Source organism: Telopea speciosissima, chromosome 2 (assembly GCF_018873765.1).
Source record: "Telopea speciosissima isolate NSW1024214 ecotype Mountain lineage chromosome 2, Tspe_v1, whole genome shotgun sequence".
Classification (NCBI taxonomy): Eukaryota; Viridiplantae; Streptophyta; class Magnoliopsida; order Proteales; family Proteaceae; genus Telopea; species Telopea speciosissima.
In genome coordinates this window covers 11,034,481-11,051,408 of record NC_057917.1, presented here as the reverse complement: position 1 = coordinate 11,051,408, position 16,928 = coordinate 11,034,481, and the positions used below count along the sequence as shown (strand labels likewise).

At 44.1% G+C, this 16,928-nt stretch overlaps 1 protein-coding gene across 7 annotated transcripts in view; it reads left to right on the top strand.

Moving 5' to 3' along the window:
• Positions 1-16,928, top strand: part of LOC122651608 (sister chromatid cohesion protein PDS5 homolog A) — a 136,460-nt gene that overhangs the window by 107,705 nt on the left and 11,827 nt on the right. The window lies entirely within an intron of this gene.

The following is a 16,928-nucleotide window of genomic DNA, read 5'->3' as shown; positions in this document are numbered from 1 at the left end:
GGGGAGAGTCTTGAGGAAGAGCCTCCTTTTGTCCCTGTTAGGGCGAGCATACATCTAATAATGAAAAAGGGGACACATTGGTTCAGCCTACTCAAGAGATGATCACCTATACTCGGAATAGATCCAAGAAAAAGGACACCATTGATGACCAACCATATCCCATTGTGGCACCTTCATCAGATTCGCCCCCACCATCAGGTAACAACTCTCCTATATTTGATAGTATTCCTAGTGATGCTAATCATGTGCAAGATGACCATCCCATTGCTATTAGAAAAGGAATCAGCTCCTGTACACATCATCCCATTTTGTCTCTTATGAAACTTTATCACCTTCCTACCGAGCTTTTGTTTCCACATTGCCCTCTGTGTCTATCCCACAGGATTGGAAAGAATCCATCAACGATCCAAAGTGGAAGGCTGCCATGCTAGAAGAAATGCAGGCGTTAGACAAGAATGGTACTTGGGAACTTATCCCTCGTTTCATAGGGAAAAAATTAGTTGGATGCAAATTGGTGTTTATAGTAAAGCAAAGGGCAGATGCCACTATTGAGAGATACAAGGTACATTTGGTTGCCAAAGGCTTCACCCAAACCTACGAGATCGATTATCAAGAAACCTTTGCACTTGTAGCAAAGATGAATTCGGTTAGGGCATTGCTATCATGTGCTGCCAAATCTTGGGTGGAACCTTCAATAATTGGATGTTAAGAATGCATTTCTTATGGAGACCTTGAAGAAGAAGTCTTCATGGACATACCCCTTGGTTTTACATCCCCATTTACTACTAAATGTGTCTGCAAACTTCGAAAGTCGTTGTATGGTCTCGAACAATCTCCTAGAGCATGGTTTAGTCGCTTTCTGATATGCAGAAGTTTGGGTATTGACAAAGTCAAGCAGATTTCACCTTGTTCGTGAAGAAGACCGGTAATCAGATTACAACCCTCATTGTGTATGTGGATGATATAGTGATAACTGAGAATAGTGATGATGAGATTTCCAATCTGAAATCACTATTAACAAAGGAGTTTGAAACCAAAGATCTAGGTCTTCTTCGGTACTTTTTTAGGATTGAGGCAGCAAGGTCAAACAAGGGCATTTTTATTTCCCAACAAAAGTATGTCTTAGATCTTCTCAGTGAGACATGTATGCTTGGATGTAAGCCTACAAATTCCCCTATTGAAAGTTAATCATCAGCTTTGCAGTGCCATGGGTGACCCTATCGACATGGAACAGTACCAAAGACTCGTTGGCCGGTTGATTTACTTGTCCCATACTAGACCTGATATTGCCTCTGCTATGGGCATTGTTAGTTAGTTTCTCCATCATCCCAAGACGTCTCAACTTGAAGTAGTATATTGTATATTGAGGTATTTAAAGTCTGCCCCTGTCAAAGGTAATCTCTTCTCTAACAATGGGAACTTAATACTGGAAGCATTTACTGATGCCGATCGGGCTGGATCTATTGATGACCGGAGATCTACTTTTGGGTTTTTTCCTTCCTTTGGGGTAACCTTGTCACATGGCGAAGCAAGAAACAGCCAGTTGTATCAGGTTCTAGAGCTAAAGCTGAATATCGTGACATGGCACAAGGGATTTGTGAACTCATGTGGCTTAATGGATTATTGAGTGATATGGGAGTTGTTTTTGAAGGTCCTATGCGCCTCTATTGTGATAACAAGGCTGACATTAGTATTGCTCACAATCCAGTCCGACATGACAGGACAAAGCATATTGAGATCGACAAATACTTCATCAAACAGAAGCTTGAACAAAGGATTATTTGTATTCCTTTTGTTAATTCTGTTAATCAGCTAGCTGATGTGTTCACAAAAGGTTTAAATTGTAAGGTGTTTCATCCACTGGTCTCCAAGTTGGGCATGTATGATATATTTGCACCAACTTGAGGGAAAGTGTTGAGATCTGTGTGATTAGGTTATTAGCACCTTACTTAGGGTTTTTGTTTATTTTTCCATTTTTAACTTTTTACCCTTTTAGGGTTGTAACCATATTATAAATAAAAAGGAAATTTAAGTTTACCACCCCTGTGGTTTCACACTGCCTATCACCCCTGAAATTTGATCTATTTCAAAAACCTCCCCTGTATTTTGAAATATTCTTACAACTGCACCTCTATCGGTAGATTAGAACAGTTAAGTGATGATGTCATCACCCAAATTTAACATAAATGCCCATAATACCCTTAATAGACTTCATTCCATATTTACCCCCATTTGGGAGCACCAGCTGCTCCGGCAACCACCTGCTGCTCCGGGACCACCTCCTGCTCCGACGACCACCACCTGCTCTGCTCCTACAGGTAACTTCTTCTTCCCTACTTTCACAAATAGAAAGTAGTGATTGCTAAGAATAAAAGAGGTAACTGAATATTAGGTTCCGGTCATAGAAGTTAACTCAATATTGGTCCATATTCTTCCATCATTATGAGTCGTTACATTCAACTCTTGTATACAATATTTCTCTTTCGAACCTTCTTCTTCTCTGCTGCTTCTCTCTCTTTGGTTGTTGCAGAGTCTTCTAGCTCTTGCTCTTAGTTCTCGGTCTTCCATGTGCAAAGCATGTCTTCTTACAAGTTTTCTCTACTCGATTCACTAATAAATTTGAAAGCCCATTAAGATTCAAGAACAATATTGATGGGTATTTTTACACAAACTTAAATTGGACCAACAGCCAATCTGTTCAACAGGATGTAAATTACTTGAGAAAAATCAATCACATTAGTGTTAATGCTGCAAAAGCCTGAAGCAAGCATCTTATGATTGGAATGATATTGAAGACCATGATTTCCATGAACCATATCATGAAATCAAGCACTATCTCACTGGTAAGGAAAACCACAAAAGAAGCAAAAATAGCCGCAAAAGACCACCTATTTTTATTGAATGATGTAAAAAATCATACATGGCCTAAGAATTTCTCAAGTGATGAATAGGAAATGCCCCTATTTACATTGTTACAAAATAATGTCTACTAGTGATCCTAAGTCAAGACCCTCAGCCCATGATATTGAGAAGCAGAACCTGCCTAATAGTGCTACAACAGACCTTCAGCAGAAGACATTAATGGCCTAGAACAAATCAGAAAGAAAAAAAAATCTGATCTACCCAAGAGATCAACTTCAAAGGCTAAAGTAGAAGATCATAGCCCTTCTCTCACCTCCCCAGCTTCCCCTCCCTGTCCATGCTCTATCTAGTCATCTCATTGACATTAATGTGTGCACCTTCTTTTGTCTTTCCATCTTTTTTGCGCTGCAGGAACATTTCTGTTTCCTGAATTCTTCTATCACAACCTTCTCAACTTGCTCAAAGGAGTCGAGAAGCTTCTTCTGTGGGGTGATGAAATCAGATTCTGCCGCATTCTTGTTATCAAAGTTCTGCCGAACCTTTAATTGATGACTACTAGAAGGCATGTCGGGCTTCACAGCTATTTCTGGGTTTGGAGTTTGCAGATTTGAATTATGCTCAAGGGGAGCAGGCAAAGGGCTGTGGAGTTGAGCGGGCTCAGGCTCTATATGATGAGACCTCTCAATGTCCATAAGGAACAACAAAAACAAGCTCTGTTTTAGATCAACAAGGGACATTATAAGAGAGAATGAACATACAGATGAATTTGAATCAAAGCCACACTTCTGCGAAATACCCATCTAGTTTTTGCACTAGATTACACTTCATAATCTTATCCAAAGAATTTGGTAGAGAATGATCAACAGTTCTTCCCGAGATTAGTGAAGGACCAAATCTAGATTTTAGAGCAACAGATCAAGATTCAAGACCATGAAATTCAAGCAAGAAACCCAGAAATGCAGAGCAATCCAACAGAAACAGAAGAATTGATGCTTGGTTTCTGATTTGATGCTTTGGAAACCAGTTCGTCTAGTGACAGAAGAAGAAGAAGCAGCAAAAGAAGAAGTAGCAAAAGAAGAAGAACCTGTCGGAGCAGCAAGTGGTTGTTGCCGGAGCAGGAGGTGGTCGCCTGAGCAGCAGGTGCTCCCAAACCCTTCTCGCTCCATTTGGGTATGCAACGGTAACAATGGTGGGGTGGGGTTAGTTTATTAATAACAAATAAGAAAGGGTAAAATTGTCTTTTCAAATTAAAATTAACAGAGTTAGCACTCAGGGGTACGGATGTAATTTGGAAATTTTCAGGGGTGGTAGATGTAATAGTTTGAAACCACAGGGGTGGTAAACATAAATTTCCCTAAATAAAAAGGACCTCTGTCATTAATGACAAGTCACATTATTCCCTAAACCTCTGATTCTGAACTTCTATCAATATGATGCAGATTTCCAGCAAGAAGAGAAGAAGAGCCTTTGTTTTGGGTTTGGTTCAGTTTTCTGGGTCAACCTAAACCTACGGTTCAATGTTTGTTCAAGTTAGATTCAATTTTAGGTCCACAATGGGTTATATGGGTCATGTGCTTAGTATTTTTTAGGTTTTCTGTTGTAATGTGCCAATTCTATTGGCCCAAATATGAGGGATTTGAGGCCTAAACGAAATTAGGTGTTTAGTTTCTAATTTCTAATACTTTCTAGGTCAAGAGATCGCTGCCTGGTTGTGTAGCCCCTGCCCCCTGCACCAACACGGGGGCCAATGAGAGCGTGCGTAGGGGTATCAACTCAGATGGGATTTTTTATTTCATGGGTGTCGGGGCAATAATTTTGCACGCTCTTGTGTCTGGGCACAGGAGCCATGCAACCAGGCAGCGTTCTTTTCCCCTACTTTCTATTTTCTCTTCTGCTTTATTTTGCATCAACATTATATAAGCATGTAAGGCCCTCGCACCTAGTACGATTTTATGAGTGAAGATGGCTTTTGCCCAATTGATCTGGGGTGATTCAGTTTCAAGCCCTACTATGGTGATTCAGTAGGTTTGTGATGGTGATTCCAAGGTAGTGTTTCAGGTGGTGATATCTGAACCATAGTTATCAAGGCGGGCACCTTGTCACCTTGGTTTTGGACCGTCTAAAACGCCATGGTCGCCTTGCCGCCTTGATAACTATGCCCTGAACACATATCCTTTTGTCTACTTATTTTCTTCGCTTTAATTTGTTCTTCCAATGATTTATCATTTTTCAGGTCAGAACTTATCTCTTATTCCTGCGTACCAGTTTTTTTCAATTCTTTCTTCTATGATGCTCTTCTGTTGACTAACTATTGCTAGTTTCATCTCAGTTTCAAATCAAGCTTTAGTGCTGGTATGTTAGCCTATTCTGTCCATCAACCTTGAGTTCTGTCAGCACTACAGTATACATTCTATGGCTAATTCCGCAAGTTTCTAATTTCAGCAACCATTTGCTATTCTCTGTCCAGTTTGGTTCCCAATTCTGATCCTTGTTTCTATTTGGAAACTGACTTGATTTTGGTTTATAGTTGCTATTTCCTTTTAGTTACTAATTCTGGACTTTCTATTTCAGTAACTTGCTGTCTGTAACTTCATGATAACTTATCCAGCCATTGGATTTGATTCAAAGTTGGCTGAGTTGTCCTTCATCCTTCTTTTTTTTTGGGGGGGGGGGGGGTTGAATAAAAATTCAATACCAAAGAAGGAAAGAAACAGGGATGCTCGAAGCCCGAAGGGGAGAGAATATACAAGGCACTAGGCCCAAATAAAAGCAAAAAACAAAGACAACCCCGCCCTAGAAAGAGTGCGGGAGGATTAGATCAGATTAGTCTTGTTTTTGATGTCTAGTTTTCTCCAGCCTGGACTATTCTTCCTTGGCTGCGATTCTAGGTTCTCTCTTGGTTTCTAGTCCCTAACACTTAGGTTATTAGATCCCCATTACCATAGTTATCAAGGCGGGAAGGTGACCATGGCGTTTTAGAGGGTCAAAAATTCAAGGTGGTGTACCGACACCACCATGACAGCAAGGCGCGACCAATGAGTAACTATGGCCATTACAATAGTCAATCCATGTTCAGTTAATGTAAAACCCTTCATACTCCTGCTTTATGCCAAGCTCAATACAACAACACATCAAACAAAGTCAAAAATCAAATCTCAAACACCAACTGCACATTCAACTTAGCAGCAGCAGAAATAACAAAGGCAGTAACTTCAGGATCTAAATTGGGTCATGCACTTCTTATCAATCCTAGCAGCATAACCAGTGTTTTAAGTCTCGCGCCGTCTCGTCTCATCTCGGCCGATACATATCGGTATCGCAGGCCTGCGAGACGATGCATGCCGAGACGTCTCTGTTTTTTTTTTTTTAAAAATATTGTATCAATTTGTATTGCATCGTATCGGCCGAGACGGTGCGATATTTTTACAATACGATACGATACAGTCGATACGTAGATTAAAAGGGCAAAAAAAAAAAGTATGGGCCGATACGGCACGAGATGCTGCGATACAGTCGATACACTGCGATAGACTTGATTTTTTCCTTCTATTCACTTAGCTTGTGAAACAGAGACGCAAAACAGAACCTGCGGTCTCTTTTACACTCCAAAAACCTCATTTCTGCCTCTCTTCTTCCCTTTCTTTCACTCTACTAGGTTAGGATTATAGAGTTGAACATAGTAAAATAAGAAATTGAAAGATTTCGTTGAACTTGTTCATTTGGAAATTTCCCGAAAGGCTAGTCATAGGTTCTTCTCTCCATTAGAACAATAGGGCCATTATGCTCATTAGTAAACTTGTTGAAGAGATGAAATATAACCAAGGTATATATTTTTGATCAGAGGTTGAATGGATTATCAGAAGAAGAATTAGAACAAAAATTAGGATACAATCTGGGAAAATGAAATTGCCATGGAAGAGAAGCAAATGAAACGCTTTCATAAAAATTCTCGTAGAATCGAGATGGGATTTACTCATTCAAGGGAAAACGATTCTAAAGGTGCGAGTAGGGTTGATTTTGCTCAACCAACATTCCTATTTCTTTTTTTGGTGAATAAGGATATATTACCAAACCCCAGAAGGGGGCTAGAAGGAGAAAAAAAGGGGGGGGGGGAATGTACAAAGCGAGGAGGGGGGGAGAAAAAGAAAGACTAGGGACAAGTCCTCCTTAAACTAAAAGGGCACTACAACATACTGCGATCCAGACCCCAGGTAACAACAATGTGCCTGTTCCTTGGGGTATCCATGAGGGACTGTTGAGGAATGGTGCTGATCATAGAGGAAACTTCGAAGGAGATGTCTTTCCAAATCAAGTCGAAAGATCTAGATTTGGAAGTCCATCTCCTAAGATTCCTCTCCATCCAAATATGATGGACAACAAAGCCAAAAACAAGCTTCCCAATACTGTCACAGATGGTGCTGCCTTTAAAGGCTTTGGTCAACCAGATGCATTCTCGGTCAAAAGGAAGGTGTCTCCTACTTCGGTACCAGATGGAAGAGAGGCCTTTTGTCCAGATTGTAGAAGAAAAGGGGCAAGCAAAGAAGAGATGGGCAGTGTCCTCAAAACCGTTCCAGCAAAAGGTGCAAGAGGGGTGGACAGGGATGTGGCTGTGCAGTAAAAAGGCTTGGGTAGGAAGGCAAAGATGAAGCGATCTCCAGTCTGTGAGGCTATGGCGGGGGATGGAGCCTTTGAATCAGACTAGGTTGTGCTAGGGAACGGGGGCGGAAGGGTTGTGGACAAAGTTCCAAGTTGATCTAGTGGTGAAACTGCTAGAGGGGGAGGGAAGCCAAATTGCCTTATCCACAAGGGTAGGAGAGGGAGGGTGAATGAGGGGGAGGGTAGGCCAGATCTGGGATAGGACAGGGGGAAGGGGAGAAGGAGGGGACCAGGAACCAAGGGAGATGATGAGAGACAGGGGGCAGATTTGGGGATACCAGAAGAGTAGACAGCTCTAGGGCCAAAGACATTGTAAAGAATGCCTAAGGGATGCCAGGGGTCAAGCCAAAGGGAGGTAGAGAAGCCATTAGCAATGGCTCTTCTTTCTTGTTTTGAAGAAGAACGCAAAAAGGGCCAAAGACATTATAAACAACATTCCTATTTCTTGTTTTGAAGAAGAACGCAAAGAGGTATTGTGCTTATGTTCGGCTAGTGCACAACATCATCATAGTCGCTCCTATTCCTAAAAACTCTTCCAGATATGAGTTTGAACCTCCCCGCACTCTTCATGGCTATAGAGAGAGGGATACATGTAAGGAACCTCATCTGTTACAACAATTTCTTTAATGCACTTATCTAATTATATATTATTCTCCATTTTAGTGTTTATGCATGATACATGATATATATTGCTTATTTGTATTGTTTTTTTGTTCCAGAAGTGTATTTTCATGTGTATCTTGGCCATTTTCATACGTATCTGTAGCGTGCGATACGTATCTCTGATACGATACGACATGATACGATATGACATGTCTCTTAAAATCACCCGACAGATATGAGACACGATACCGATATTTTAAACCTTGAGTATAGCACCATTCCTAGCAATTGGTTTTTGAAGTTTTTATTCTGGTGCCTAGGAAGTGCTTCAAGAGAGCTCTGCAATGAGACACCATCAGCGTGGTTCCCTCCTCTTAACCTCTATCCCTAAATTCAATGTTTATTACTGTGATTGCCCTCTATGGAAAACCAGACCCATTTTTTTCAGTATTTGAAGCATTGTTGCAACTTCATTTTTTGATAATCAACCACTGTAGTGACCCATATTGATTGCTAACACTATGCAGTTCCTTTGACAACAGTATGTTTGGAACTTCCCTGGGTCTTTATACTGCTCATCTCCAATAATAGTAGATGAACTTCAAATTTTCATCATCTTCTGAGGTGGCTTCAGGGGTACTCTGCAATGATACTTTGTCAACAAGCTCCCCTCATCTTGGATTGCCTTCTCACCCAACAAAGAAAAAAGCTCCCTCATCTTGACCTCTATCTCTAAGCCTATTTTTTGTTATTCCTTTGTGGCTGTGATTCTCACCTTCAGGTAAGACTACACCCATTTTCTTCATCACTTGTAGTGTTGATTCAACTTCCTTATGGATCAATGATCAACCAGATAATTGAGACCCAATCTTCCGCCAACACCACGTGGCTCCACCGGCAACAATGCATCTGTGTTTCCGTAGTCTTTCTGCTGGTCCAACATCAGGATTAGTAGACGAGACTCATTTTTTTCCCGCACCGTCTGTGAGTAATCTGCTGGTCCAACTTCTCAGGAATAATATTTGAGGTCTCAATGACCTGATTATCCCTGAGGCGTGTTTGGAAGCCAAGAAAAGAATAGAACAGAAAAAAATTCAAAAAATTTTGAATTTGGAGAGAGACACAATTCAATCATTGTGTCCATGGTTGTCAAGGCGATGCCTCCAGGCGCCTTGGTCGCCTAGGCGGGCGCCTTGTTCGCCGGGTTGGTGTCGCCTTGAATTTTGGCCCTCGCCACCGCCTTGGGTCGCCTAACCGCCATGACAACTATGATTGTGTCATCATGTTTTTTGTCTTCCTACATTTTTTCTTTTCATTTCCTGGCTTCCAAACATAGCCTGAAACTCTGACTGCAGACACCACTGGGAAAATGGAGGGAATAACTGATTGCCTGATCCTCCCCAATGGAAGCATTTGTAGTGAATGATGGACAGGTTTTTACATCTGGAATTGCTCTTGGACAAAGGTTCAAATAATTGTAGCCTCATTCCCTTTTATTTACTCCCTTACCATCTTAAATGATGATTCTTTCAAGCATTTTGGTTTATGGACATGATTCTATGTTCATGTGGTCATGAGTGCCCACAGAACATTATCAATATATTGTGATTTATAAGCTCCATTTGTTTTCAATTAAATTATAGGGAGGACAATTTTGCGTGAAAATTTTACTTGATGGAAAAATTTCCAGTGCTTGTTTGTAAGATGCTAACTATGATGAAACTGTACTGCAAAATCTCATATTGTTTGTCTGGCCTTATAAAAAAGGCCTTCTATCATGGAGTCTTTAAGGATAGTTTATATTCTGTTTAACTTTACATCCAATTAGGGTGGAAAAGTTGTCAACAACCCAAATTCTGGAAATTATTGTTCTCTGCATGTTAACTTATTCTTCAAAGAATTTCATCTCCATTTGTTTCCATGTAAAAAAACTTCAATTTGGAAAACTTGACATGGTTGGAAGATTTTCCATGTTGAAAAATCTTCCAATGTTTGTTTATAGGAGGTAAATTACGATGTAAATTATCATTATAAGATTTTCAAATGCCTGTTTGCCATTTATTCAACGTGGTGAAATTATTTAAAATAATTGCATAAAATTCTTATACATTCAAATTTGAATTATGCAGTCCGTACCATATGGTTGTGAGAATCGTGTTTGGACATGTCCACTTGATACTTGTAGATACATAGGCCATGTGTGATCCATCTAAGGCTAGGTGCACTCAAGATGTTGAAAACTTTAACGAGGGAAGATTTTATGGTCAAATTGCACATAAAATTTGCCAGGGCATAATCTGGAAAATATAAGCCCCCCCCCCCCCCCCAACAAAAAAAAAAATTTCCCCATGAAATTTTTACTAATAAAATACAAAGTGAATACAGTAAAATTTTCCAAAACAGAGCCTTACTTGGACATACATGGAATAAATGGGACCACAAGAAAGCCAAATGGATGTGCATTTGCCTAAATAAATGCACCATTATTGGGGAGTACTATACAGCATGTGTATACATGGTACTATCCTATGATCATCTGGGCAGTCTGTTGTTGTAATATATATATATATATATATACATTTTTCCGAATATTACCTGGGACCTGGGCCAGCCCCTAGAATTTTATTAATAATCAAATAAAATAATAAAGAATACACGGGGGGGGGGGGGGGGACATACCGCCTTACCCCAACCCAATGAGAATCAGCACTCATGACCTCACCACAACTCCAAACCCTACAAAGAGTATCCACACCACGTGTGCTATTGCCTAAGGAGGGGCAGCCCAGCCTTATCCTCCCTAAGTATTCCCTGGTACCCCCGAAGGGAGATAACCATGCTGGAAACTTGTAGACGAACCAGACTCGCAAGCAAGATTTGCTAGCCAATCAGCCGCCCTGTTACTATCACGAAAGGAAAAGGACAGTGAGGCCCTGGTAGAAGACATAAGAACCATCACCTCCTGGAACCAGTACCATCCCTTCCACAGCCCACACACTCTTTCGGTTGACCATTCTGACCGTAGACTCAGAATCCGAGTTAACCACCAGGCCCATCAGACCTAATTCCTGGCAAAGAGCCAATCCATCCCTCGATGCCCTTAACTCCGCAATTCAGTTAGTGCAAAGGCCATAATAATTAGAGAAGGCTGCAAGAACCACACCGTTCTAGTCCCTTATGACCCCTCCACCCCCTTCATACCCTGGGTTGCCTCTACAGGCACCGTCCACATTCAGCTTTACTGTAACGAAGGGGGGACACCAATACACTGGTATAGGCCGTGACAGCTTAAGAGCTGGAACCAAAAGCCCAAAGCACTGGAGAATCAAGCCGTCTCTTACCGACCCCCCCTACTCACCTTGGCGGGAAGGGGCACCTTCTTTACCCAAGTCCTAATCTGCTCAACTATTGTTCCAGCAGTGCGCCGTCTCTCCCCATGCCTTCTGTTGTTCCTCTCCTTCCAAAGCTCCCAAAAAATAAAGGAAGGCAGGATTCCTGTGATGTAAGCACTAAGGCTTTTACAGCTCGCCGAACCATGCCATTGTGTAAATCTTCCTCTGACATCCTGAGTGGGAACGGAATCAATGTCAAGAATACAAGAGAAATGACCCTAAACCTTGGCAGCCGTACCACCAGTCACCAGGCAGTGATCAGAGGTTTCCCTCCGAGGACTCCCACAACAATTGCATTTCGAGGCCAAGGGGATTCCCACCAACATTAGAGAATCATCTGTGGGAATCTTCCCATTGAGGAGCTGCCAGGAGAAAAAAGCCACCTTCAAGGGGACCGATTGGTTCCATATCCACCTGGAATAAGGGGTCACAGGAAAGGCACTCCTCACCTCATTCCATGCTGACTTAGTTGTGAAGCCCCCACTACTAGAAGGGGTCCATGCCAATACATCACTCCTGTCCGAGATGGCAAACTTCGCCAGTGAAATGCTTTCCTTGACAGCAGCTGAATCAATGTGTGTAAAAATGTCCTATCTCCACAGCCCATTCTCCCCCACAGCATCCTTGACCCGCAGGTCCACATCTACTAGTAGCCCATTGTCAACATGATCAATCGGCAGGCCTGCACCCGTCTAGTTATCCAGCCAGAAAAAGGCATTCCCAAGGCCCAGCAGCCACCTCGACCTATCCAATAAAAAACCTTTATGGGCTAGAGTACTAGGCCAAGACTTGGACCCAACACCGTGCGACCCTACCAGAGTAATATAGAGATTTCTAAAGAATTAAGCCCTGAAAAAATCACTCTATAGAGACTGCTCAGAGAGCACCCTCCAAAGGCCTTTAAGCCTGAGCGAAAGGCCAACATCCTCCAGTCGCCTACATATTTTCCCCCAACACACCCAGTGCTTGCGTTTTCCCTACTCCGAATTGCCCCACAAAAAATCAGCAAAGATCCCATAAAACCTCTGGATGACTGCCTTAGGTAGAACCAGCGTTGCTAGAATGTGGATGGGAATGGAGGAGAGGACATGTTTCAGAAGCGTAACCCGACCCCCAGAAGATAAGAGCCTTCCCTTCCACCCTACCACCTTGTTCCTTATTTTGTCAATAATACCATTAAAGAAACAAATCTTCATTCTTCCAGCATATAGAGGGGCTCCCAAGTAGATAATTGGAAGCGACTTTCTAGGGAACCTAGTCACCGCCCCTACCATCTGAGTTCTCGCCAAGGAGACCTTTTCTCCCAACACATAGCAGCTTTTTTGTCTATTCACCAGCTGCCCCAAGAAACCTTCATATCTACCAATAAACCCCATAATCTGCCTGAGAGAACTCTTCAAACCCCTGGTGAAGATAATGGTGTCATCAGCAAACAGGCTAAGCAAAATCCCAGGGCACCCCCTTGGCAGCTGGAAGTAAGACGCATGCCCCTCCGCAAAAAGAGATTTGATGCTCTTGCTTAGCACTTCTTCGGCCAAGATAAATAAAGCCGGCGACAAAGGATCCCCCTGCCTCACCCCCTGGAAGACTTGAAAAAACCGAACTGGCTACCACCCAACACAATCGAGAACCAGCAATTCTCCACCGTTTTCCTGACTAAAGCAGTCCAGGCCTTACTAAAGCCAAAACTGGACAGAACAAACCATAAGAACTTCCACTCTAGCCGATTGTAGGCTTTCGCCATATCAAGCTTGAGAATCACATTGCCCCCCTAGTCTTCCTATTCAAATCCTAAGTAACCTCCTGCACAATAGAGATATTATCCTGGATACACCTACCCTGCACAAAAGCACCCTGCTCCTCCCTTACCAAGGATGGGAGTAACCCCGCCAACCTAGAAACAAAGATCTTGGCAATAATCTTATAAGAAAAATTACAGAGGCTACTAGGACGGAAATCAACCATTACCTCAGGATTTTCTTTCTTGGGAATGAGCACCAGATTGGCCGAAGTATAACTTCTAGGAAGATCCCCACCCTAAAAAAAGTCCACCACAGCAGCCTAAACATCATGGCCCACCACCTCCCAGCAAGACTTGAGAAAATACTCAGAAAAGCCATTTGGGCCCGGCGCACTATCACATGACAAGGAGAACACCGCCCCCTTCACCTCTTCCAAAGAGGGTACAAGAAGAAGAGCCGCATTCTCAGCCTCCGTCATTACCGTGGGAATCAAAGACAGCAAACTCTCGTCAACCAACCACTCACCATCTTCTCCTCTGATTTTAGAAACAACAGCCTGCCTTCGCCTGATATTAACCATGGAATGGAAGAACTTTGTATTCTGGTCCCCCTCTTTTAACCATGCAACTCTGGACTTCTACTTCCAAAAGATTTCCGCCTGAAGCAAAACCTCCTACAGAACATTCCTACCCTCCACCAGCACCTCCATAGCCTCATCATTGGCCCTCAAATCAAAAGCCACCTCTGCCCTGCTCACTGAGTCCTCCGCATCCCTGACTTTCTGATGCACATTGCCAAAGACCTCCTTGTTCCACCTGCGAAGTGCACCCCGAAGCCTTTTAAGCTTCAAAAACAAAACAACAAGGGCGGGGGGGAACCAGCCACCGGTTCAGTCCATTGGGCTTTGATAAAGTCAAGAAACCCCGGATGTAATAACCACATCTGCCGGAATTTAAAGGCTGAAAACCCCCGGCTGCCAGAAGAAGAGAAAGAGAGCCATAGTGGGGCGTGATCAGAACACGTACGGCTAAGGTGAGTCACCTCACACCGAGGGAAGGCCTCAACCCACCTAGGATTCAGCAAGAACCGGTCCAACCTAGCCATGACCCTAGCAACACCTGACCGATTATTAGTCCAGGTAACGATATTACCCACATAGCCAGCATCAATAAGGCCAACATCACTAACAAACCTCCCAAACTCATCCAAGGACAACGAGCAAGCAGGGCCAACACCAACCTTCTCCATCAGGGACAACACTGCATTGAAATCCCCACCCACCGCCCAAGGGAAGGGGGTAGACCTGGAAAACAAAACAAGCCTCTCCCACATCTCCCTCCTCTCTGCTACCAAGCATAGACCGTGGACAAAGGTGACAACATAGGTTCCTACACTGGCATCCACACGCTGTAGCGTGACGAACTGCCGATGTTCCTCTTAACACTGTAACCTGAAGCGAAGCTCGCCAAAAGACCCAAATCCTCTCCTCAACATGCATCTCCTCTAGACCCACCCGCCTCCTCACCAAACGTGCCTTTGAAATATGCGCCTTGGGTTCTGCAACTCCAACAATGTCAACCTTATGCAGATTTATCAAAGTTTTCATTCGCCTAATGGTAGGCTTATTCCCAATACACCGAGCGTTCCAAAACAAGCAACTCATTTAGAACCGTTCGGAGTGGATTCCAACGATCTCACCGATCTTGTAATAGGTCGCGGCGGCCCCTCCTTTGCTGGCCTCACCTTCTTGGTCTTCTTAGTTTTTTTTCTATTGTAAACATGAGCGGCACTGAGAAAAAGAGAACAGGAGGACTGTTGCCTTCCAGCGCGATGGACAGCAGGTGCTGCAACGCTATTTTCCTCGCCTAGCCTGTCCAACGTTTTGTGTATCCAACCTTCACTAGCAACATTAAACTCTTTGAAGCTTTCCAGTAAAGCCTCGCGACTTAAAGCAGGCGAGTCAACCAAATCTGTGACCAGAGAGTCATCCTTAGCCCTTCTGGGCACATCATCACCCTCGAAATAGTGCACAGGGGCCTCACCCACTGACTTCGAACAATGCTCAAACAGGTCACCATCAGCTGCAGCAACTGTACCTTTACCCACAGTCAAAGAACGACTCAAATCACCAGCCGCAACCAGCGCTACCTCCCTGCACACCGCAAGTCCCTCCTTCTCAACACAGCAGGCTTCAGTCTACTCGGTCGGATATCTCTCCTGACTCCAAAAATTGAGCAGAAGGCTCCCCCGCAGCACACTCTTGAGCCACGCCAACACCCTCCACACTAACACTTCCCCTAGACTGAACCCCCGCTTGCACAGCTGCATCTGGAGCATCATCGCAAGGCTCTTTTCACGCAGCCTGCACCTTTCGAACAACCAACACCTGCTGCCCAGCAGGTTTCCAACGCCCACCTCTCCTAGCTGCACTACGCCGAGAACCAGCCTGCCTCTGAAAAGCTGCAACACCAGAGCCCCCACCAGTTTCTCGAGAAGACCCCTCACCTGTTGGTAAAAACACCCCCTCACTGGTTTTGTTCCCATCCTCAACCCCCACTCCCGCAACGGCAGGACAACTAGGGAGAAGATCCCCACTAGGACCAGCAGTAGCCGGCGGCACATTGATCCACTTTTCCTTATGCGATTTCCTACAGGCACCACTCGAATGGCCAATCTTCGAGCAAGTCCCACAGTAAGAAGGGAGATGTTCGTAACAGACCTTCTGATAAAACCCATCTAAACCACATCCAATCCACACCTCAGACGGAAGTTCAGCACGCAGATCCACCTCAACACAGAACCTCGCCTCCACAGTACGGGTGCAACTGGCCGTCGCCGCGTCAACCTTGAAGGGTTTACCAATCGCACCAGCAATGGACATCAGAAAATTCCCCTGATAAAAATTTATTGGCAGCCCAGGCGAGGAGACCCAAATGGGTGCGAAAGGAGACTCCCAGCCCAAAACAAAATCTGAAGTCCACTTCATAAATCGCAGAAGGAAACCCTGTACATGAACCTGCTCTTTTGACCACACCTTCACAAAATCCGACGATAAAGAGAAACGCAGGAGAAGATGTCGCGGATCCAAAGCCGAAATCATTACCTCCCCCTGCAGGAACAGCCGCTTCTGAAGGAATTCCTTGAGCGCAAATATAGAAGGCCTACCGTGACTGCACTTTGCAACCAGGGAAGTGGAGAAAGCCTTCTCCGACAACTCCACTTCCTCCTTGGAGAAGAAAATAGCAGGCGCCCCAAAGAAGGTCGAAGGCTTCTTCACATCAATCGCAACCCTTGGAATGGCCAGCGACCTAGACACCACCGCAGCGAAAGAGTTAGCCGAGTCCCTACCAGCGCTGTCCCCGAGAAGAGAATCAGGGGGCCGCTCCTCCCGAGATGGAGGACCAGCCATGACCGAAGTCCTGCAAGCGACAAACCCTACCGTGCGCCACCAGAAGGTCGAAGGCTTCTTCACATCAATCGCAACCCCTGGAATGGCCAGCGACCTAGACACCACCGCAGCGAAAGAGTTAGCCGAGTCCCTACCAGCGCTGTCCCCGAGAAGAGGATCAGGGGGCCGCTCCTCCCGAGATGGAGGACCGGCCATGACCGAAGTCCCGCAAGCGACAAACCCTACCGTGTGCCACCAGAGCCTAACGTGCGCCAACCTCAGATC